Genomic DNA, 24,450 nt, shown 5'->3' on the forward strand with positions numbered 1-24,450 from the left:
ATATAATAATCTGTTTGATGTATTTATTTTTGTTAATAAATCTTCATCATTTAATGACGATGCTAACAAAAGCAGTGATGCTCTTACCTGATCAGAACACGTTTTTAAATACTCTCTTCGAGTTCCAATTTTCTTTTCATACTTGTTACAAAATATGCATGTTTCCTTCCTCCTCCTTTCCTTTTTTCCTCTGCTAGTTAGTATATTTGTCTGGCTATCATCTTCATCGATTAGAGAAAGCAACTGCTCCGTTGTCTGTAAATAAAAAGCTTTTATAAGCGAGCTAAACATATGACTTGTAAAGGACATCGTCCCGAAAACTGAAACCATGACCTCAGACCTCACCGTACAGAATGAAATTCTGTAACTCTAGGTACAGTCATCATATGACAGAAAGTCTCACTCACATGTGGGCTGAGTGTGATGGTTTGAGTGGTTCCGGCAGAGCTACCGGCTGATACGTCGATATCAAGTAGTTGATGCTCTTTACTTGATGAAGGCAATGATTCCAGGTGCTCCCGGATCTGTAGAAAACAATGTAAAATCATATTTTTGTACCGCTAAACAATTTATAACGTACAAACGCCACGAGCACAAAGTCTCACCTCGGGGCCAGGAGTGAAGGTTTGAGTGGTTCCGGCAGAGCTACCGGCTGATACGTCGATATCAAGTAGTTGATGCTCTTTACTTGATGAAGGCAATGATTCCAGGTGCTCCCGGATCTGTAGAAAACAATGTAAAATCATATTTTTGTACCGCTAAACAATTTATAACGTACAAACGCCACGAGCACAAAGTCTCACCTCGGGGCCAGGAGTGAAGGTTTGAGTGGTTCCGGCAGAGCTGCCGGCTGATACTTCGATATCGAGTAGTTGTTGATCTTTACTGGATGAAAGTAACGATTCCAGGTGCTTCCGGGTCTGTAGAAAACAATGTAAAATCATATTTTTGTACCGCTAAGCAATTTATAACGTACAAACGCCACAAGCACAAAGTCTCACCTCGGGGCCAGGAGTGAAGGTTTGAGTGGTTCCGGCAGAGCTGCCGGCTGATACTTCGATATCAAGTAGTTGTTGATCTTTACTGGATGAAGGCAACGATTCCAGGTGCTTCCGGGTCTGTAGAAAAAAAAATTGTACTGCTAAGCAGAGAAATTAAAGTAAAATCACATTATTACCCTGTATAACGCATTCGAATTTTTAAAGCACCTATAATATGCTTACATTTTTATACCTACTACCTCGGTTTTGGTCGGTTTTATTACCTTTAATGTCTAATAATATTATGGGTATAGTTTAATGTGCAAAATATACTGAATTAAGTATTGGTCAAATCATATACTTAGTTAAAAAAAATTGTAAAATAACTATGATTCGGATATTGCTAAAACTTAAATTAGAAAAAGACAAAATATTTAGTTCATATTTTGTTCATTTTGTACGAGTAACACTGGTATTTTCGTTTTGGCAGAGTTCGGAATAAAGAAATTAATTTTGGAATCATGGCAAATGTTGACTACAAATTTAATAATTATTATACCTATTTAGATACTAATATTAACACTTACCTCACATTCTTCAAATGCTTCAATGTACTTTCGTTTAACAGCGGTAAACTTTCTCAAACATTCCATGTGATACCCAAACTCGGTCTGGGCTTGAGGTTTTAGTTCGATTTCTTTGTATTTAAATCCGTTGAACTTTCGTAATTTCAAGTAAAAAGAACACTTTTGAAATACTTCATCTGTAAAATTCTGAGTTTTATGTTTATTAGAACACAAAAAACACTGCTTCATTGTGGCAAATAATTATTTATTTTAAACCACAACACAAATTCAAAAATTAGATCACAACACCTATTTTCGTGGTCTTCACCAAACTGCGATGCGAAATATTATACGAGTGAAGCGACCGGCTTGCGGAATACGGAGGATTGGGGTCTGGGGACCCGCGCAGGTAGCTGCGCGGGCGACGATGTTACATAAGTGCGAGTAGGATGTAAACAGACCTCTCTCTCGCACCCATTATGACGCAAAAAATCCAGGTAACTGGTAGGTACACAAAACAGGACTTGACCGATTTGACGACTGAATGTGAGGTAACAATTACACTTATTTACCCTAGATTTATTATTGTAACAGGTTAGGTACTTTGACTCGATAATTCGTGTACTTAAATTGATTATAATTTGATAAATCATGCGAATTTCTCATAATTCACGAGCAGTTTAAAAATCACTTTTTTTGGGACTTCCGGCCGGATCTGGCTTGGCAGCATCATTTATTCTATAAGACACTATTATTTCAAAACATTTAAAAAAGAATTCATCAAGATGTCACGTGACGTAAAAAAGGGTACCCAAGGACCAACTTTGACGCCGTCTGCCAAGCACTTCCGGCCATTTTAAAACTGACAGACTTATGTTTCCATTCTCTAAAACTATAGGGCTATATGCTGCCACATGTTTCACGTTGATGTCACGTGACGTAAATTGACACTAAAAATTTGACCGGAAGTGAGGCGATTTTTCTGACTTCCGGCCAATTTCAGATGCGAAAGTCGTCTGATCCTCGCTCGGCATATATTTGCCGACCGTGTGCCATGCGTTTTAAGTTGATGTCATGTGACGTAGGCATTTCGGGGCCGGGCTCACGGACTAAATGCCCTATCGCAACAAATTATAGCACTTATTTGCACCCTGCAAACTAACTAAAGGATTAATTGCACCTCCTATATTTTTTATACTTAGATATATTATTACAACTGGCTTCAATTAATTGTTAGTCGACGGAGCCCCGCTACGCGGTGCTCACAAAAAAATAACCTATAGAAATCTAACCGGAATCTAACCAAACCCAACCAAGTCGTATTGGGCCAGCACGGAGTGATACATTGCTGTAATTAATTACCTAAGAATTGTATACTGTTCTTATATTTATGACACTTAAATACATTTTACAACAAATTACGCGTAAAACAAAACGTAACTACTCGTATAGTGAAAAATTAATATAACGTTCCGTCACACGTAACTTCAAACACGTATTAAAAAAACTATGCATCTCCTAGACACAAATCAGGTGTCATTTGAAAGGGGTGACTAACCCCTATAAAATGCCACGTCCTCTCTACCTATAATGCGTGTTTCAAATGCCAACCCAAAAACGGATATGAAACAAAAAAAAATCTAATAATAAATAGCAATAGTTTACAGCACGTAAACAACAAAGTTTAAAGTTTGTGACTGTTTGTGTCACAGACACAAAACTCACAGATTTGACAGATTGTCATTGTCACTCGACAGTCGGCACATAGACAATACTTTTTGTTTTTATTTTAATAAGTGACAATTTTTGTAATATGTATTCAAAATCATTCGCTTTGTCGCTCGTTAAACGCAGCTGAAATATATTTTTTCTTCCGGGCACGGTCTGCTTTCTGATGGTACCAGCATAGTGGGAACCATCGATAGCTAGATTCCGACCTGATTGAAAGGGACCGGTGATGGGTGCGACTGCGACTGCTGGATCGTCCTCTGAGGGCGGGACAGTCGTTCCACTTGGCTTGTCAGCTTTTGTACCTGCTCGATCAGCGCGGCAATCTCGGGGTGGGTACTCGAAGACGGTGGTGGAGCAGCTACAGCAGAAGACGACGGAATCTGATGGCCAACCACGTCGTGGATCCTGTCGGCTAGTTCCGCCAACTCAGGGAGACCAGTCTTGGACTGAGAGGCTACGATGGCTTGGGTGCCTGCAGGAAGACTACTGCTCCAAATGCTCCGCAGGAACTCTTCGGGTACTCCCGGGCCAGCGGGCCAGAGATTGAGTGGGTGGCGGTAGAACTGCGAAGGCTTTTTGTCGCCGAGCTCCTCATGCATAAGGAGTTGTCTTATTTTCTTTTCTTGCGATGCCTAAAGTCGTTTAATTAGCTCGCTTTTCAACCTTTCGTACTTAGCCGTTGGTGGAGGGTTAGCTATTATATCTTCTACCTCGGCAGCGTACTGCGAGTCCAAGTTGCCAGTGACGTAGTAAAATTTAGTCTCGTCAGATTTTATGCCGGACAACATGAACTGCGCCTCCATCTGCGCAAACCATAACCCGGGTTTTTCAGGATAAAACGGGGGAATACGTACGCCAACGCGAAATGTTTCTGCCGCTGCGCCGTCTCTTGGTTCACAGCTCACATTCTCATTCTCCATCGTGTGTTCCTTCCGGGGTCACCAATGAAGTGGGCAAGGTCCTCGCTGGATTGCGAGGGCGGTCGCCCGCCCGAGTTTTAGTTGAGAAGGTGCAAAGGAGAAAGTAATAAAATTACGCAGTCGATGTTCAAGCTGAATAATTTTTAATGTAATGACAAAATCTATCAAAAAGTAAACAAGTCAAAATATCATAAACTAAAGAGTGCAAAATAATATAAAAAAGGTTTTATAAAAGAAGTTTAGTTATGTACCCTCGTCACTACATAAGGTAAGACTAATTTTAGTCTTAAGAATTTAGTCCATTAAATTTTTAAGACTAAAATGAGGTGCAGGAAAATTTGGAGACAATACTTCTTTTTCCGTCTTTTATGTTGATACTGACAGCGATGAATATCCAAGGCTTTATGCCGTAGCACTTATTGCCAAAAAAAAATCAGTTATTCTCTTTATCGCTGTGTGTCCGACAAAAAGTGACAAAATACCGCGTGAGAACTTTCCCGACGATCGTGAATCGGGGGGCTGGTTCACCTGAATAGTTTCTATGTGTTCAAAGATGCAACATGTAAATTATTATCCAAATGTTTTCTTTTTTTTTCTTCCACTTGTCTCACCTGTACCTTTACCTGGTACGTTTGCCTTTGCTCGATTCTACACTTCTCTCCCCTTTCCTCTCTGCATTACGTTTTGTTTCACTTGTACTAGCTGCACTTATTCCTGCTCTTTTTACCTCTTCATTGCTTCTTTCTTCACCACTTATCTCTTCACTGCGTCTTCTTAGTTCACCAATCCCTGTTGTACTTGTTTCTTCGCCACTTTCTCCACCTTCAGTATTTTTAGTTTCAACTGTTGCTACACTCGCTCTTTCTGTGGGTTTTTTTTTTTCTGAAAAACAAAGTCTCTCATATAGCATCCACTTTGTTGTTTTTAAAGTGGCTGAAGAACCCGTGGGCAATTTGTTCTTATGTTTGCATCTATTGTCCACTCAAACGTCCATGTCTGACAGCTGCCAACCCCTTGAACGTCCACGCGCGCGCTGACTTAATAATGCGGTCAAGCGCCAGATACCGTCATCGATATAAAGCCTATTTTCTACTAAACTACTTATGTTATGACAAATTAAAAAATACCTGTATAAAGCTGATATTATAAGGAATCAAAATATGTGAAAAGTAAATTATAACTGTAAATAGTACAAAAAAATATGGAACTTTACTACATAGGTAAAAATTGCGTAAAATATTAAATAATTACACGTTTTTACGTAATATTTCGTAACATACCTCAATACTATTTACATATTAATAAACTAGATTATATAAGCTTTTTTTTTATACCAATATTTAATTACTCAGAGGGATGAGTGTATTACAATAAAGGAAAACAAATTACCCATTCCTGCGTGAATTTGATATCGCCGCTGAAGACGAAATCACAGCAAGATGGCCGACCATCTAAGGGTCGGTTCGCACATTTTTATTAGGATTATTTTGTTTAAGGAATAGGTTGTTTTTTTATTTATTAGTACATATAAAAATATGTTTGTAAATGATACACATATTATTATAAGTATATATTATTTATTAATTTCCTAAAAAAAATTAATTTAAAAAAAATGTAAATCCTATGTAAATATGTAAAAAAAATAATCAAGGCTTGTGATAAGCCTTGAAACAGCCTTCTATGCATAAATTCACGTCGCACTCCTCACACTTCCATATGGTCCTGGTCTTCTTTGGACAAATCCAGCAACAGGTGTTTTTCGAACCCGTACGGATAGGGAAGTGTTTAGAGTCAATGGTCGGTCTGGCCTGCGTCTTGTGTCGCGTATTACGTCTAAGAAACGTCGTCATCACCTGTCCAGTCGTGTTAGACCTATTATTCAATCGTCGGAATTCAGTCGTCAAGTCAATTTGTCTATTTCTTCTGATCAGGTCTTCCGCCAATGGGGATTGTCCTTTTTTTTTTAATTTTGCTCATTACAAAAACATTTCGAGGAATAAGGTCAGTGATCGTTTTTCTGTATATAAACGAAAAAAATACCCATTAGTTACTTATATTTTTGAACAAATATGTTTAACCTTTGTTTGACCTTCAATTAGCAATAAATTCAACCAACATTACGTTTCGAACTTTAGATAAGCTTCTCGTATCAGCTTTCACATAATGAGAACTTGCATTTGACGAACCAGCCATTATAAATAAGATTGAAAGGAAAAAACATACTGCAGAGGTCAATTATTGGCCGCCGATGATGACGTCAGAGCGAAACTTTAAAAATTTATTGAGAAAAAACTAGCCAATGAATTTCAAAATTATTTAATTTATATTCTTAAAATACCCTATTTTAACGAAAAAAATATAAAAAGTACATGTGATTTTTTTTGGACAATGCCCATTGGGTACGAAACTGACGATGTGATATTTTTCGGTGAAAACTGGAAAATATCACAAAGCAGTTAAATATACCGACATTGTACATTCGGCGGAAAAGTTTCTTATAACAAACCCTATTTTTAAGTCGCTCTAAGGGTTGAGCTGATAAGAATTGATCTTTCCTATCAATTCCTCCCATGCTCTTGTTATAGTCAAGTACAATGTTTGGTTTGTAAGTCAGTCTGTTGTACTTGTCTTGAGTCCCGATTTGAAGATTATGGTATGTAGAGATCATACTAACTATGTTAACGTCTCGCCTTACCATAATAGCTAAATCGGAACAGTATGTAGCCACTACTTCACCTTGTCGAAGTTCAGGTTTTGTCAAAGTCTTGACGGTATCAGGAACGAATTCCCGATTCAGTCTAAGTGTCCCGTAACAGTCTGTCTTATATTTTTTCAAGCTCCGCAATAATAATGGACTATTATAAAAATTGACCATTATTACAGTGTGCCCACGGTGAAGTAGTGGCTCGATTAAGTCGTAAACGATTGTCGCAGTAGCGGTAATGGGACGGTCTCCGTGATCACCACTCCTCAATGTGTCATTATTAGGTCTGTCATTAGTCGCATCTTCGTCAAGTCTGTCAAAAGCCTCCTCGACTGGTCTGTCATTTGTCTCTGTATTATGTACGTCGGTGTCATCAGTAGTCGAGGTTTGTTTGTCTTTTCCAGCATATACGAAAAACTTCCAGAGATAGCCAGTAGATGATTCACAAAGTTCATAGGTTTTTACATCTACTTGTGCGGCCTTTGATGAATTTTTTTGGGCAAAATTTAATCGCCCATGCCACTTCAAAAGCGATTCATCTATATGTATAGGCTGGAAAAATTGTTGTTGAAGTAGTCAAGTACTGGTCGTATTTTACTCAGTCTAGTCTTGTCCTTGCAAGTCTGGCTGTCTACAAAGTGGAGAAAAGTCTTGAGTAATAAAAATTTGTTATACGACATAATTTTAGCGAAGTAGGGCATAGTACCAAAACCGTTGAAGTTGAAGTACGCCTCTTCCTCCGGTAAGGGGTATAAACCTTGTAAAATTATGATCGCTAAGAAAGTCGTCATTTCGTCCCTATTTGTAGGAGACCAACGGTTAAATCGAGAATGCGGAGTTACTTTGTTTTGCTCTCGCAGCAAAGCAATCTTTTGTTCTGCGTACCTGTTGGTCTCCGTACAAAGTAGGTCGATAAAAGTCACGTCGAACATCATATCAAATATGTCGATAGCTCGAGTCTGGTCTGTCACATTAAAAGTAGGCCCTGATGCACAAGTGAATTTTTCCCGTTGTCCCAAAAAAGCAGTCCTGTCCTTACTCCAAGCGAAAGTGTAACAGACGTCGGGCACAATGTTACGAATTGCAAGGTCATTCATAGCATCTTACCTCTGTAACACTTCCGCTTAGAATGGTGTCAATTCACTGTCACATGCGGGTTCAGTCCCAGCATTACGCTCTTGTACAGTCGGGAGGAGATAGTCGTTGTCATCAATAATGTCGTCATCGCTGTCACAAACATCGTCAGTCAGTCGCAACTACTCATCCATAACGGATTCAAAATTTTTGTCGCCAACACCTAAAAAGAATGAAATAAATATTTTAGCAAAGCAATCTTTTGTTCTGCGTACCTGTTGGTCTCCGTACAAAGTAGGTCGATAAAAGTCACGTCGAACATCATATCAAATATGTCGATAGCTCGAGTCTGGTCTGTCACATTAAAAGTAGGCCCTGATGCACAAGTGAATTTTTCCCGTTGTCCCAAAAAAGCAGTCCTGTCCTTACTCCAAGCGAAAGTGTAACAGTCGTCGGGCACAATGTTACGAATTGCAAGGTCATTCATAGCATCTTACCTCTGTAACACTTCCGCTTGGAATGGTGTCAATTCACTGTCACATGCGGGTTCAGTCCCAGCATTACGCTCTTGTACAGTCGGGAGGAGATAGTCGTTGTCATCAATAATGTCGTCATCGCTGTCACAAACATCGTCAGTCAGTCGCAACCACTCATCCATAACGGATTCAAAATTTTTGTCGCCAACACCTAAAAAGAATGAAATAAATATTTTAAGATAATAATACATATATACAAGACCCGTTTCTGTAAATTATATAATATTATTATATTACCAATTACTGAAGGTAGCCCTGTAATAGGTAGTGAGGTAGATGAAATGGACACTTCTGCACCAACATTTGGAGAAAAAAGTGAAACAGCAAATTCAAATTAAAAAACCATTAACAATTGTTTTGCTGCATGCATGCAAATTGTTCATGGCGGTGAGTCAATACTTTTAATACTATTTTAGTTTCACATATATTGTTAAACTTACAGGACCGACATGTATTTTTATAAAGGGCTTAATTTTTTTTATTAATTTATATACAATGTTATTTTCCGTCTTTTTTGAAAAGGTGAGTTTTTACTCACCTTTTGGTGGACCCGCGCGAGTTTCTTACTAGTATCGTCTCGCCGGGTTAGTTCCTAAACTAACATCTTCACGCAGATTCCTCATTCGTAATTTTGACATTCAAAAAGTGTTTTGAAAATACCTGTTTTGAAATAAATGGTTGAATTTTGAATTAAATGAATATGAAAACAAAAAAATTTATTCAGATTCCGAAGAAGAGCCGATAATACATCGTTTTTTTTTATTGGTCTCCTTAAAACGTTTTCTAAATTAAGACTAGTCGACAATCGACTAGGGGAGCTGTACGGCGAGTTTGGTACTGTATCGGCCTCATTCGTACCTATATCGCCACCTGGCCACTCTCCGTCATCTGTAACAAAAACGCTTGTAAGCAAACTCATTTACAGTCTTATTATGTCAACAACCATACCATCATTATTCACCTTCAAATGATATTTCTGCAGGGCAGGGTTCTGTAACAAACAAAGTAAGTAAGATGTAGTATACACTAAAATAAAAGATACTCGAAGGAGAAAATACTAAGAATATAATATGATATATATGATAGTAATATAATAAACTAACTAACCAGCAGAACGAGACACACCCGATGTTGAGGGCTCAGGTTCTCTGGGAAGAAGGTCTGTAATAGTAACAAGTTATGTTGTAACATATATTGCACGGCAAAGTTCTTATAAAACGAGTCTCTTATTAGATTGTGGATGCTTATAATTTGTAGATATTCTAAAATAATGATTCTTCAGGATTATTTCAATATATAACACCTAATACAATAGTATAACAAATACATTTTTACTTACATTTTAAAGACGGCACTCACAGACACTTCAAAACTTTTCAATGCACAAAACTCAAGTGTTTCTAAACAATTTTTTTCATAATGACAGTGTCGCCCGTTTTGCTGTTTTACCAACCCAACGACGGGTCATTTAATAAAGAACCATCTAGCGAAACACTTGTGTACCTCTTGAACACTACCACAGGTAAAAACACGTTTGAGTGGAGCGAGTCATCTGGGCTGCTCTAGTCGCCTTAACGGTTGACGCCAAAAAGTTTTAGGCGACTATAGTCACCCGGACGTTTGAGTGGTTACAGGAATCTCTCATATATTTCCACCTGTTCTTGCAATCATTACTGAACAATGATCATAATGTTGTTTCAGATTTATAGCTACTGGAGAAACATAATATTATGCATTTCTAGAGTTCACGTATTGTTCATCGGCAAGTTATATTAGCAGAATATCTATAATAATTATCAATCAGATCAGATGTTGTTGATTACTTAATTTTTCACATATTATGTGCAAAATCTTTTTACACATAATATGTGAAAAACACTACTACATAAAAAGTTAATATTAAATATTAAATTCTATTTATGGCGAGGATAAACCCCAATTTGTTATTCCGTGACTCCCGGTTTACCTAGTTCCAATATAATAACGAAGTGTTTAAAAAATATGAGATATAAAGCACAATATTTAAAATACCTTAAACCATAAACATTTTAATAAAACGTAATACTTTGGCTGTAATTAATTTACAAACTCACCTCCAAAAAAAATCTATTTCATCGAAATATAAGTATTAAAAATATAATTAAACTAGGATAATTATACATTTTATTTGAATAAATTGTTAGTAAATCTATATTAAAATCTCTTTAACCGAACAATTTTGTTTCTTAATATTTATTTCCAAAGATATTTAAAAAAAAACATGAAAAATAGAGAAGATCCGCCCGAGTAGTTTTATGCTAAGCTAAAATGGATCTTATTGCGATGCGTATACGCTTGGTCTTTGGTTGTGTGTGCAAGGTTATCGTTTTTGATTGAGATTAAAACATCGGTTGCTAAGCCACTTTATAAAAATGGAGACAGATCAAACCCTAATAACTACCATCCGATGACATTAATTCCAATCCTTTCTAAATTATTTGAAAAGGTTATGTTAATCCGTCTTGAGAGTTTTGTATACCGTCATAATATACTAACAAAAAATCTATATGGCTTTCGGGAAAATAGTAACACTACCTTAGCGTGTTTCAATCTTATAAAAGCAGTCACAGAAACCCTAAATGATAGGACACATGTTGCTGCGATATTTCTCGACATAAGCAAAGCGTTTGACCTTGTCGATCATGCTCTCTTATTGCATAAATTAGAAAAATATGGCATCAGAGGTATTGCTAAAAATTGGATAAAATCCTATTTGTCTGACAGATACCAATGTGTTGAAATAAGTAGAATAATTAATGAAATTAAAGTTACCACTCGATCTAAGTTGCGAAAAAATGCATTTTGTGTCCCTCAAAGGAGTCTCATCGGGCCTTTCCTATTTCTACTATATATAAACGACTTACCAAATATAACAAAATATCTAACAATACTATTTGCAGATGACACCACAATCATTGTAAAATGCAAGGACAAGAACTCTTTTGAAGCGGAACTATATTCTACATTATTAAAAATAATTAACTGGCTTAAAAATAATAATTTAAAATTAAATATAACTAAAACTCAACTTTTCCAATTTCAAAACTACAATAGTAAAAAAACAAATTTGAATATACAATATGATAATAAAAACATTTTAGAAGTCAACTCTGTAAAATTTCTGGGTTTCATGCTCGACAAGAACTGTAACTGGAAGGTCCACATCGAACATGTGTGTAATAGACTTACAAACAGCAAACTAGACAAACAGCAGGTATTGAGGCAGCCCTAACCGCTTACCATGGCTACGTATCCTCGGTCCTTTCGTATGGCTTGTTGTTGTGGGGTAATTCAGTGAATATCGAAAAAGCATTCCGTGTTCAAAAAAAATGTGTCCGAGCTATTTGTGGCTCCTGGTATTTGGAATGTTGCAGACCACTTTTTAAGAGGCTGTGCTTATTACCGCTAGCCTGTATCGCACCCTTAGTAATATAAAGGCTTAAAACAAAAAAGTAGTTTTTTGGGAATTCGTGAGATTCAGAATTGTTACATTCCAGCTTATTTTTCTAATAAAATGCTTATTATTTTAGTTATAAATGCGATTTTCTTCAGATTTATTCTTCGACACCTATACTATAAGTAGCCATCAATAAAAATAAATAAAATTATGAAATTCTATAAATTATAATTATTCGAAAAAACACTTTCAAGTTAGGCCCATATAGTACAAAAAAAATATTACAGTAATGTAGACCTATTTAAGTTTGATCCGGTGTATTAGTAAAAGGCCTGTCACTTTTTAGTTTTTAATCGTAGTTAGTACCCTATATTATAAAACAAAACTGCAAATATGAATTAATTGTTTCCATTTAAAAAATAAAACATCAGATAAATCGAAAATAATACTTTAATAATCAGTCAAAATTAAAAAGGTAAGTAACATTGTAGGTATACAATATCTCGAATATTTTAATTTTTAACACATTAGATAGGTGAACATTGCAATAAAGTTATAAACTCAAAAAATATTTATTCTCAATAATATAAAATAAGTATCAAAAGTTTTATTTATACCAACAACAGTTATAGGAATCTAGAACATATATTTTTCAGAAAACTATCCATATCAAAAATATTCATTCTACAAAATAAGCAAAAACATAATAAGTAACACTTTTACAATGTAATCAGTCTGATCTTAACCAAATTATCTCTGAAATAAAACAAGTTTAATATTAATCATAAAATTAAGACAACATGACATTATAATAAGAAGCATAGTATGGATCTATCAATTGTTTATCAATAAGATCCTTGAGATCATTCTTTTTAGCAGTACTAAGCTGAAGTGGCTCTAAGTATGCCTTTTGCATGGTTATTTCCTCAATATCTGGCAACTTTTTCCTCTTATTACGAACATTAACTTTCTTAAAATCATCCTTGTATGAAGACTTGTAATAAAATGAAAATGGGTCATCTTTGGTAAATTTCAGTGCTTTAATTCTATTCCATACTACATTATTTTTCTGTTCATCGGTATTAAAATTATAGCCCCATTTTTCTTGTAATTTCTGAAGATCATAAAAATAACTATGGGTTAAACTGTGAACTTTAAATGGAATACCAGTTTTCCTTGCTCTTTTGATTGCTGACATGTACTGAAGTGGCGAGTAAATTGGTCCAGTTTTTAAATCGCTTGTTATCTGCTTTTGAATCAAACTATGTACATTATCAGCTTCATTTTGCGTGTGACCTTTTATGAGATATTTGTGAGTTATTGATGATAAATTATTTATATTGGCATATAAGTATAAACAAGTGAGATATTTATTCTTGTTTTGGCCACAACAGTTATCAGATATGAATGTTATATTTATTTCCCTCCCCCCAGCTTCTTTACACAACATCTGTAAATAATTGAAAACACAGCTACCTATCTCCGTAGCGCCTCTTTTAGCTTGAGTCTCATCCCAAAAAAAACAATGAACAGCTTTTAGAGATATCCATTGTTGACTCACTATCCTCGTGAATTTTACTTAATTCAGTAATAGTGAAGTTATAACTGTTAAGTTTTGATTTATGCTGAAGTTTCACCATTCGGGCTTTGCATAATGGCTTGTACATCGTAGCAAACACAAATATTGCACTCATTAATGTTCTTTCTATCGTTCTTTTTTTCTTCTCTGCTTAATTCCTTTTCTTCTAAATGGGTATTATATTTATCTCTCAGTTGCTGCTTTTGTGGTTCAGTAGAATTGTGGAACTGTAGACAAAGATCGCATTGATCTTTTTTGGGCTGATAAAAGCCTAAATTAAATTTTGTGTTAAATATTTCATAAAACGTGTGATAGAGTCCAGCAGGGCGAGACCTGTCCTTTTGCAAAACTTCGAAATCTCTAAAGAGCTCTGCAATGCTTTTGCCACTACTAATGTACTCTCTAGACGTAGATGCTCTTAGGTAGTGTGACTCAATGCGAGGTATGGAGTTGATAAAGTTGATAATGTCATTAATAACCTCATCACTTGCAGTTTTATGATTTTTATGTTTGCCGCGTTTATCATCCTTTATGAAACCTCCAGTGTTTCTGCTGTCCATCTGCACGGTTCGGATCATCTTATGTGATATATCCAGAGTATTAATAAAAAACGTTTGACATACCCTTAATTTATCATCTTCCACTGTAAAATAGAATGCGTGGTTTGGATTACGTGGGTTCTCAGCATTGGTATACTTGTACTTAGGTGTATTCTTTGTACTTTTAGATAAAATATACATTCTTTGTAACTATCTCCTAATGCCCAGAATGAATTAAATATGTCCAACTTCTTAGCATCATTTATTCGATCAGAGCATTTTAGTCTACAGTTTTGGGCACAAGGTGGTTTAATACTACGTGCAGGGACCAATTTCTTCGAATGTACAGCTATATAACTTTGACCCAAGTTTCGTTTAATTTTTTGCGTGTTTTGCATCCATTTCTTCTTATCTGCTTTACGTTTTCTTGGTTTGTTAGAATTTATATCTGCTGGGCTCGGTGAACGTTGACGAAGGTTTTGATTTTGATTATAAGTGGGATCGTCATCACTGAGGTCTACGTCACTTACTCCCGAATGAAGTGGAGAAATAGAGTAATTACTAACCGCTGTTCGGGGTCTAACTGATGGCGACTCGTTGCAAATTGTTGTCATTAAGGATGGTGAAACATTGGCTCTCGAAGTACTAGGCTGTTGTTCGGCGTTTTCATCTAAAGATGGTCGCTGATCGTCAGAAGAGCTTCTACTAGAATTACTGCTAGATCTAGAACTTCCAGAGCTACTAGAGCTGGACGAACTTGAGCTAGAAGAACGACTATTTCCTATTACTTCGTCACTTCCTACAGCAGGAGTAACCCTATACTGTGATGATATTTTCTCTTCAAAACTATCAAAACCAATTGTATTTTTTTCTGGACTAGTAGGTTCCGACGGTATGTTTTCTTTTTCTACGTTACAAATAACCTACAAAAAAAGAACTGTAAATCACAAGGTAAATGACTAGTAATTTAAGTTACAAAATAAAATAATAATATTTACGTTTTCTGTTGCTCAAGTTCGATCATTTCCACTGCTGCATTCCAATCTATGGTGACTTGGGCCAGATTTGAAATGATGGTGGTTTTCAGCCCACCAATAAATTCTGAAGACATCGGGTTGGAATTTGCACCACAATTTGCACGAATAGTGCCAAACAAATTCTCCAGAGGATCCTGCTGGAGACGTCAAGTTGCCAGTTATCTAACATTGTGTTTTTGTTTAAGCACATGAAATATTTTTACAAAGCCATTCATGGTCCAGATCCATCCATCTTTCGAAGGCGGTGAGCTCCGGCACCCCACAAATTCAAAATTTTCAAAAAATGAAATCGCATTTCCTCAAAATGTTTAATTTGATCACCTCATATTGACATCGTATTTGTGGAAAGTGGTTTACTTCTTCGGAGATCAGCCGTATCACTGTTTACGGCGTTAAATAATTTATCCATGTTTGACATTACTTCGGCTGTTATTGTTGCATCTGTAGACAGCACTCCTGAAAATAAAAAATAATAAAACTAAACTATTAGGCTAGTTGAGAGCAGAAGTAATCCAAGTGACCTTTTGTAACTTTTGAGATATTTTTCAAAACGCGTTTTTAATGATTATACAAGTGTTTAATATATTAGTTGCAAGGTGTTTATGTTTTATGATAGATCTTCATCAGAAAATTAATAATAGTAACTATGGACGCTTCACACCACGTTAATCTGGCCCCGTGCTAAGTACATGAAGGACTTGTTTTTTTTTTTTCAATATATTTATTCATAAAAAAATCCACATATTATTGTTACATTTTAAATCTCACCAAACTAATTGTTTGACGGCGAGATGCGCTCATCAATAAAGTTATATAATATGTTATACGTAAACAAAATTATCTTCTAATCTTTAAGTTACAAAACAAGAAAATAAGAAAAATAAGACATCGGGTTGGAATTTGCACCACAATTTGCACGAATAGTGCCAAACAAATTCTCCAGAGGATCCTGCTGGAGACGTCAAGTTGCCAGTGATCTAACATTGTGTTTTTGTTTAAGCACATGAAATATTTTTACAAAGCCATTCATGGTCCAGATCCATCCATCTTTCGAAGGCGGTGAGCTCCGGCACCCCACAAATTCAAAATTTTCAAAAAATGAAATCGCATTTCCTCAAAATGTTTAATTTGATCACCTCATATTGACATCGTATTTGTGGAAAGTGGTTTACTTCTTCGGAGATCAGCCGTATCACTGTTTACGGCGTCAAATAATTTATCCATGTTTGACATTACTTCGGCTGTTATTGTTGCATCTGTAGACAGCACTCCTGAAAATAAAAAATAATAAAACTAAACTATTAGGCTAGTTGAGAGCAGAAGTAATCCAAGTGACCTTTTGTAACTTTTGAGATATTTTTCAAAACGCGTTTTTAATGATTATACAAGTGTTTAATATATTAGTTGCAAGGTGTTTATGTTTTATGATAGATCTTCATCAGAAAATTAATAATAATATCTATGGACGCTTCACACCACGTTAATCTGGCCCCGTGCTAAGTACCTGAAGGACTTGTTTTTTTTTTCAATATATTTATTCATAAAAAAATCTACATATTATTGTTACATTTTAAATCTCACCAAACTAATTGTTTGACGGCGAGATGCGCTCATCAATAAAGTTATATAATATGCTATAAGTAAACAAAATTATCTTCTAATCTTTAAGTTACAAAACAAGAAAATAAGAAAAATATAAAAATTAATGAAAATATAAAAATAGTATGTTTTAACTAATATTCTAACACTAAATTATACTTCTTATAACAAACTTAATATTAAGTAATCAGGACATTCTTTAACCTCTTCTTAATTAATGGTGGTGACAACTTTTCTTCAATTCTTAACACATCTAAATTATTAAATATTTTAGGAACTATGTATTTATTCGTCCTCTCGCCATAATAGTTATATATCTTTGGTTTTTTTAGTCTTTGCTCTCTTACTCGTCTAGTGTTGTATTTATTTTCTACAGTTTCCTTATATTTGTTATCATAATAATACTGTAATCCTATTAGTTACTCAGTCTTTTTGTCTATCGGTAAAATCTTACAAACTTTAAATAACTTCTCATATTCTGTACTACACTCATATTTTTCTTTTTTGGTAACTAGATATTTCAAAAGACTTATTTGTAATTTTTTAATACTGTTTAAGTATGTTACGAATGTTCTCCCGTTAACAATCAGCCCATATCCTATCAACGAGTCTGCTAGTGCATAGTATACCATTTTTAAAGTCTGTATGTTTAGTATCCATTTTAACTGCTAAAATTTACCGAGTACAGATCTTAATCTATTGCATACGTCAGTTATGTGAAGTGCCCAATTAAAATGTTTATCAATTTTAAGACCTAGATACTTAGAATTATCCACGTAACAGATCGCAGCACAGTTGCAGCCCGATTTGTTTACGTGAGGGTATTCATATGAATGTCCTATTATTTTTATTTCACTATCTCTAGTTTTAGCTTTCCGATTATGAGGGGAGTGTAGATGCATACATTTAGTTTTCTTTAGGTTTAGGATGATTCCATTGTCGTGTGCCCATTTAGTTATATTTTCTAAATCTTCCTGTACATGTTCTGTAGCCTTTGGAATATTTTTTCGAGGCATATACCACACACATGTCGTCCGCATACATAAATCCCATACACCTCCTTATCACATTCACCACTCCATTCACATGCATGGTGTATCCGACGGGGCCGTACACGGACCCGGTGGCCACACCCATGCTCACGTCCTCGTCATCACCGATCACACCATCTATCACCGTCCTTATTTTCCTACCACTCAAGTAACTTTTGAAACACATACTAGTCGGCCCACGTATGCCACATTCATCCATCGCCTGCAAAAGTACATTATGGTCTAAGGTATCGAAGGCTTTTTTGTAATCGATAAAAAGCGCTATCACCTGTTTACCCGAGTCTTAAGGCTTCGTTGACGTAGTCAGTAAAACTCAGCAAGGCCGTCGTCGTGCTCCTGCTCCTCCTGAAGCCGTGCTGAGCTTCACTGAGCACGCTGTATCTTTCAAGGAAAGTACTAACCTGGCCCACGACCATTTTTCGACAATTTTATCGATTACAGATAAGATAGCTATTGGTCTATAGTTCGCGTATTCCAAATGGCTCCCAGACTTGTATATCGGTCGTATTATAGCACACTTTAATCTGTCGGGGTATACGCTTTGCTGTAGGCACAAGTTTATAAATTTAGCTAATATGTAGCTCATTTCTTTTCTTAAATACTTAATGTCCTGAACGCGTATTCTATCTACACCCGCTGACTTACGGCTAGATAACATATTTATTACTTTTTCTACTGAGGTAGGACTCGTTTTTCTAAACCTAAAACTTAGATTACACGGACTTATATACTCAGTTCTTTTATGTTTTCAATTTCTTTGGTAAATGTTTGAGTAAAGTTATTACATAAATTAATAGTGCTATCTTTTTTTCCTAAATGCTTCAAGATAGTATTATCCAAACTATTTTTTTCTACACCCAACCAAAAATTATTATTCTCCCATATTTTCCTAAAGTCCCCTATACAGTTTAATAATTCGGACTGTCTATACTTGTTCTTGGCTATATATATTAACTTACTTTATTTCTAAATTTTGTATATTCTAATCTTTTTGTCATACTCGTAGGCTCCGATTTCCATATTTTAAATAAGTAATCCCTACGCGATAGCATTTCGTATAATTTTTTATCTATCCACAGCTGTCGTATTCGTTTATTCTTATTTATAGTGATATCGATCATACTATCATTACTCGTATAACATGTATCAAAAACATTACAAATTCCGTCGTAAATCTTTAGCGGACATGTTAATTCATATATTTGCTTCCAATCGGTATCATCAATTTTTTTCTTTAACAATTTGTCATTTAAAACATTTTTTTACAACAATATTGTTCGTATTTAAATTACGCCTAATATATTATCTATAAATAGAGACAGTCCCACCGCGTAGTGATCCGATGCATGCACTTCAAGGACGAAGGACAAAGGTCGGTGTTCGTGGCATCTCGCTCGCACCCACACGTGGTCCAGGCACGATGTCTCGCCCCTCCCATCGACGATCGCCTCTGGTGTTACCTCTGAACTCGGTATAGTGTTCTGCAGTCCTAGTTCACACAGCGTGTCCTTATTTTTTTTTGTAGTTAAGTTTTCTATGTCGTTTAAGATGTTAGTATTTATGTCTCTAATTAGAATGATGTTTTCTGACTTTGGTATATTCTTTAATAATGCCTCTATTTCGTGTATAAACGATAATTTATTTTTCTGGGGCGGTCTGTATATAGCAATGATGTGTATTAATTTATTCCTTCCTTCTATGAATAATTGCCCATGTATAGTTTCCGAAAATCCTGTAATTTTACTCCCCTGGGTATCAAGGGTCAGTTCTTCCTTAAAATATATTAATATACCTCCTCCTCTACTGTTTTTTCTGCTCAATATGTAATTATTATATCCTTAAATTCTGTAATATGGTAGTTCTTCACTTCTAATATTTATTTCGGTCAATATAAGTATATCTATTAAGTAGTCGCTCTCCTCCATTAAAATGATTATTTCATTATAATTTTTCCGGAGTGACCTTATATTTAAATGCATAACATTAATGTGCCTGTCTCTATGTACTAACTCTTCATTTAACTTTTTTGCAGTGTATAATCTTTTGTAGTCAAAGTCACTAAAAATATCTTCTTCTAAATTATTGAATTTTAAAAATATAAAAAATCATGTAGTGTGTACACGGAGCGCTATTTGCACTATTCCACATGTGGCTCAAGTTCGGTTTTTATGTTGTAGATCCTTTTTTCATCGCTATTCTTTTTAACTAATATATTGCCGTTTTGGACCCATAATATGTATTGATAGCCCTTTGGTTTTAGCATGCTTCTCGTCATCCATAAAAGTTGTAGTTTGAATTTAGGGAGAGATTCGTTGATATAGATTAAGTTGTTATTGCCGTTGTTGTAAATTAAGTTATTGGTCAGTCTGTTCTTACCGTTAGAAAAACTTTTCTTTGCCGCCATCCAGTTTGCCCGAACATTTCTATCACGTAGTTTTACTTGAATGATACGTGGTTTGGTTGGTTCATCTTCTTTTTCCTTGCCAATCCTCTCTGCCTCCTCCACATCCTCTGGGTTGAGATTCAGCACTCTGGCAACGTCTTTTACCACCTGCGTCGTGTTTTCGTTGGCTTTACTTTCCATACCGCTTATTTCAATGAAATTTTCCTTTTCCCTGATGTAGTATAGTAAGTATGGGAACGGCACTTTGGGAACGGCTACCATCACTCTCCATTCTAGGGGTATAACACCTCTGTTTATAAGATCTATTATTTCTTTATAATCAAAAATTTCTGTTTGTAAATAGTGTATAACAACACTTTTTGTTGTTGGGGGTGGTGCTCTTGGAAAGTGCCCATGTATGGTACGGTAGGCTTTAGGCGGTGCGATTCAAGCTATAGGATATGTTCATTTGACGCTTAGTAACATGCATAATTCTCAGGAATTTCTTATGCAACATAAGTTTTATGTTTTCCAGACTTTACCATGCAAAGCGAATGCGATTATAGGACAGGATTTTCTTATAAACTTTAATGCTATTTTGAACCTTAAATGCTCTACATTAACTTTAAATAACAAGTCGAATAACAATAGTATCGTATTGCCGCTTTGTTCCCAGACGATTGAAAGTAGAAGTAGTTATTATATTTTACCGCCAAGATCGGAATCTATACATTATATACCGACTACATATACGGAAGAATGTCTTGTGTGTTCATCGGAATAACAAAAAGAAGTATTTATAGCAAATACTATAGTTAAGCCCTCGAATGGTATGATACCAGTGTTAATATTAAATACTAGCGAGGATGAGATACGTCTTGAAAATATTGAACCGAAAATAGAGAAAATTAGTGATTACGAATTATGTGATTTTAGTCGTTGTAAAAATTTTAAATCCGATCGTGTTAAAAAGTTATTGAATATGCTTCACTTGAATCATTTAAATTTAGAAGAGAGAAAGATTATTGAGAATGTTTGTGCAAAATTTTCGGATATATTTTTATTACCGGGTGACAAGTTGACGACTACAAATATTTATAAGCATCGTATTTATTTAAAAGAGAATTCCCAGCCAATTTACAGTAAGCCTTATAGGATACCATACTCACAAAAATTAGAGCTTAATCAACAAATCAGTGACATGCTACGGGATGGTATAATAGAACTGTGTCAGTCAGACTGGTCATCACCTCTAATATTAATTCCTAAAAAATTAGATAATTCAGGAACTACGAGTAAAAAATGGCGATTAGTCATAGATTATAGGAAGTTAAATAATAATATACAAGATGATAAAGTCCCCCTCCCGAACATAACAGATATTTTAGACTCTCTTTCAGGTTCTGTTTACTTCTCTACTCTCGATCTTTCAAATAGCTACTATCAGTGTCACCTTGAGCCTAGTAGCCGAAAATACACAGCTCTTAGTACTGGACAATTTGGAGTTACAGATTCAGATAAAAGTAAAACTAGTTCTCTTTCGGGACAGTATCAAATGACGAGGATGCCCATGGGACTAAAGACTAGTCCAGCTGCTTTTTCAAAAATGATGACTGTTGCAATGTCCGGCTTAACATATGAAAAATGCTTAATTTATTTGGACGATTTGGTAGTTTTTGGCAATTCATTAGAAAATCATACGAAAAATTTAATAGATGTATTTGCAAGATTACGTAAAGTAAATTTAAAACTTAATCCCCATAAATGTAACTTTTTGAGAAAAGAGATTTTGTATCTAGGACACACTATTTCCAGTGGAGGTATTTTGCCTGATCCAGAAAAAAATAAAGTTTTAAGTAAATCGCCAACTCCAAATAATTTGAAAGAGTCAATTAGATTTGTAGCGTTTGCAAATTATTATCGAAAGTTTATCAAAAATTTTGCAATGATTGCATACCCCCTTACGCAGTTAACTAATTTTTTATATTGAGAGAAGAAGAGAGAATTTGGATATTCTCGAATATCCAAATTTTTCCGTAGATCATAAATTCATATTACAGACTGATGCCCCTCAATATTCACTAGGTGCCGTTTTGTGTAATTCCAATAGTAAACCGATTGCTTTCGCAAGTAGAAATTTAAATAAATCTAAACTTAATTATCCCACGATAGAGAAGGAGCTTTTGGCGATAGTGTGGGCAGTTTAGCATTTTCGTCCATATTTGTATGGTAGGCCGTTTATAATACAAACGGATCACAAGCCGTTAATATATTTATTCGGGATGAAAGATCCGTCCAGTCGACTTACAAAATTTAGACTTTTACTCGAGGATTATAATTTCACAGTAGAATATGTTAAGGGTTCCGAAAATATTGCAGCCGATGCGATGTCACGTTTACCAATTACGTCGGATGACTTAAAAGCGATGCACGAGAGCATCATCACGGTTATGACGCGAGCTCAGTATAGGAAAGCTACTCAGACTCAGAGTTCTCCGAGTGCTATGGTACCTACTGACGATCGGCCTGCGCAACCGAGAGTCGTAGAAATTTATAGTAAACCGGGAATATCTGTTGAACTTAAATTTATTGACTATTGTAAATTGAAGAACTTACGCAAATTAAAAGATATAGATATTGAAAATGATATATTTTGTTACTCGTCAAAAAGAATGTGTTTATATATAAATCCAGTCGCCCGATCACAACTGAGGCCAGCCACTTTTGTGAGGGAACTAAGAAACTTTTGTGAAAAAATAAATGTGCACGAATTAATTTTTATAAGATGTAAAAGTAAAATATATGACGAGTTTATAGAAAAGTTAGCTAACGAGATAAAGATACAAAAAGATTGGACCGGTCCGCGATTGTATATTTTAAATGACGTAGAAATAATTGACGATAAAGACGACCAGAAGGTAATATTGAATGATTTTCATCTTCTTCCAACGAGTGGCCACGCTGGAATAAGACGAATGTATAAAAATATAAAAAAATATTACTTTTGGCCTGGTCTAGAGAATGACGTTAAAAAATTTATTAGTAAGTGCGATAAATGTCAAAAACAAAAACATAGCTCTCATCGTGTTAAGGAGCCAATGGTAATTACGACTACAGCTAATTCTTCTATGGAAAAAGTTTTTCTTGACATTGTAGGACCTCTGGAGAAGGACGATTATAATTATTCGTATATTTTGACAATTCAATGCGAATTGAGTAAATACGTTAAGGCATATCCTACAATCCGATTACGATGGTCAGCAATAGGATTTTTCCCAAACTTATGGCCAACTGCTTCGCAATCCTCTGCAACGTTGGTGCTTTCTTGAAGTAAACCCAGTAACTGTAAGCTTAGTTGTTCTTTGAATTTTGTTATAGTGTAGCGTTTGGATTTTATTCTTTTATGTGCCGTGTAAACAAGATAAGCATTTATGACGGATGTGTTCAATATCAATTCGACTGCAAGTTTTTGGAACCAACGAATGCTACGTCGTGATGGGTTACAGTAGCTTCCCATCTGATCAGAAAGGTCAATTGAACATTTGTGTTTATTATTGTCTGCAATTGCTGTAGGTTTCAGAGAAAATTTATTTTTGTTACGCTTGCTTGAAACAGTGACAAATCCTACTTTATGTTTAGTAGACAAGGCCAAGACATCTCGCTTATCCTTCCATTTAAAGATTAAAATCCCTTTTTCGTTTTCCATCGCAACCAATTTTCCCTTCTTCAACTTCTCGCGTATTACATTCTTGGGTAACCCTTTCCGGTTTTTTCTGATTGTGCCAATCAAATGCGTGGAATGTTGTAATAGAGATTCGGCCAAATCTATGCTAGTATAATAGTTGTCGGTGATGATGGTTCGACCAGCATCTAAGAACTTAGTGCTCAGTTCCATCACCACGTTTTTGGATTCTGCTGGTGGTCAGGTCCTTTTTTTCCTTCGTATACAATTAAATCTAACGTATAACCATCGTCTCCACATATTTTAAAAAGTTTGATACCGTATTTGTGTCTTTTGCCTGGTATATATTGCATAAAACTGATACGTCCACGGAACGCAACCATGGTCTCATCGACTGTCAGGTATTCGTCTGAGTCTTAAAATGTTGGTATTTGGCTGTGATCAACTGAACCAAACGCCTTATTTTGATCAACTTATCTGTGCGTGATGTCCCGGCAAAAAAGGTATCTTCAAAATGCCAGCAACAAAATTAAAACTATGCAATTTGTGTTTGGCGCGCTGAAAGAAAAATATTGGGGGCTACCGGCGGACCCCAGGGCCTCCTGACACAAAAGTTACAAAAGTGCATTGGC

At 35.5% G+C, this 24,450-nt stretch overlaps 1 protein-coding gene and 1 long non-coding RNA gene across 4 annotated transcripts in view; one reads left to right on the forward strand and one right to left on the reverse strand.

Moving 5' to 3' along the window:
* Positions 1-24,450, forward strand: part of LOC121725930 (snake venom 5'-nucleotidase) — a 196,135-nt gene that overhangs the window by 75,416 nt on the left and 96,269 nt on the right. The gene's annotated exons all lie outside the window — the stretch shown is intronic.
* Positions 9,299-9,673, reverse strand: LOC121726024. The gene is made up of 3 exons (XR_006035477.1): positions 9,619-9,673; positions 9,473-9,502; positions 9,299-9,399 (listed from the first exon to the last, which is right to left on the reverse strand). It is a non-coding gene; the product is annotated as an uncharacterized LOC121726024 (long non-coding RNA).

This window comes from Aricia agestis, chromosome 1 (genome assembly GCF_905147365.1).
Source record: "Aricia agestis chromosome 1, ilAriAges1.1, whole genome shotgun sequence".
NCBI classification, from domain to species: Eukaryota; Metazoa; Arthropoda; class Insecta; order Lepidoptera; family Lycaenidae; genus Aricia; species Aricia agestis.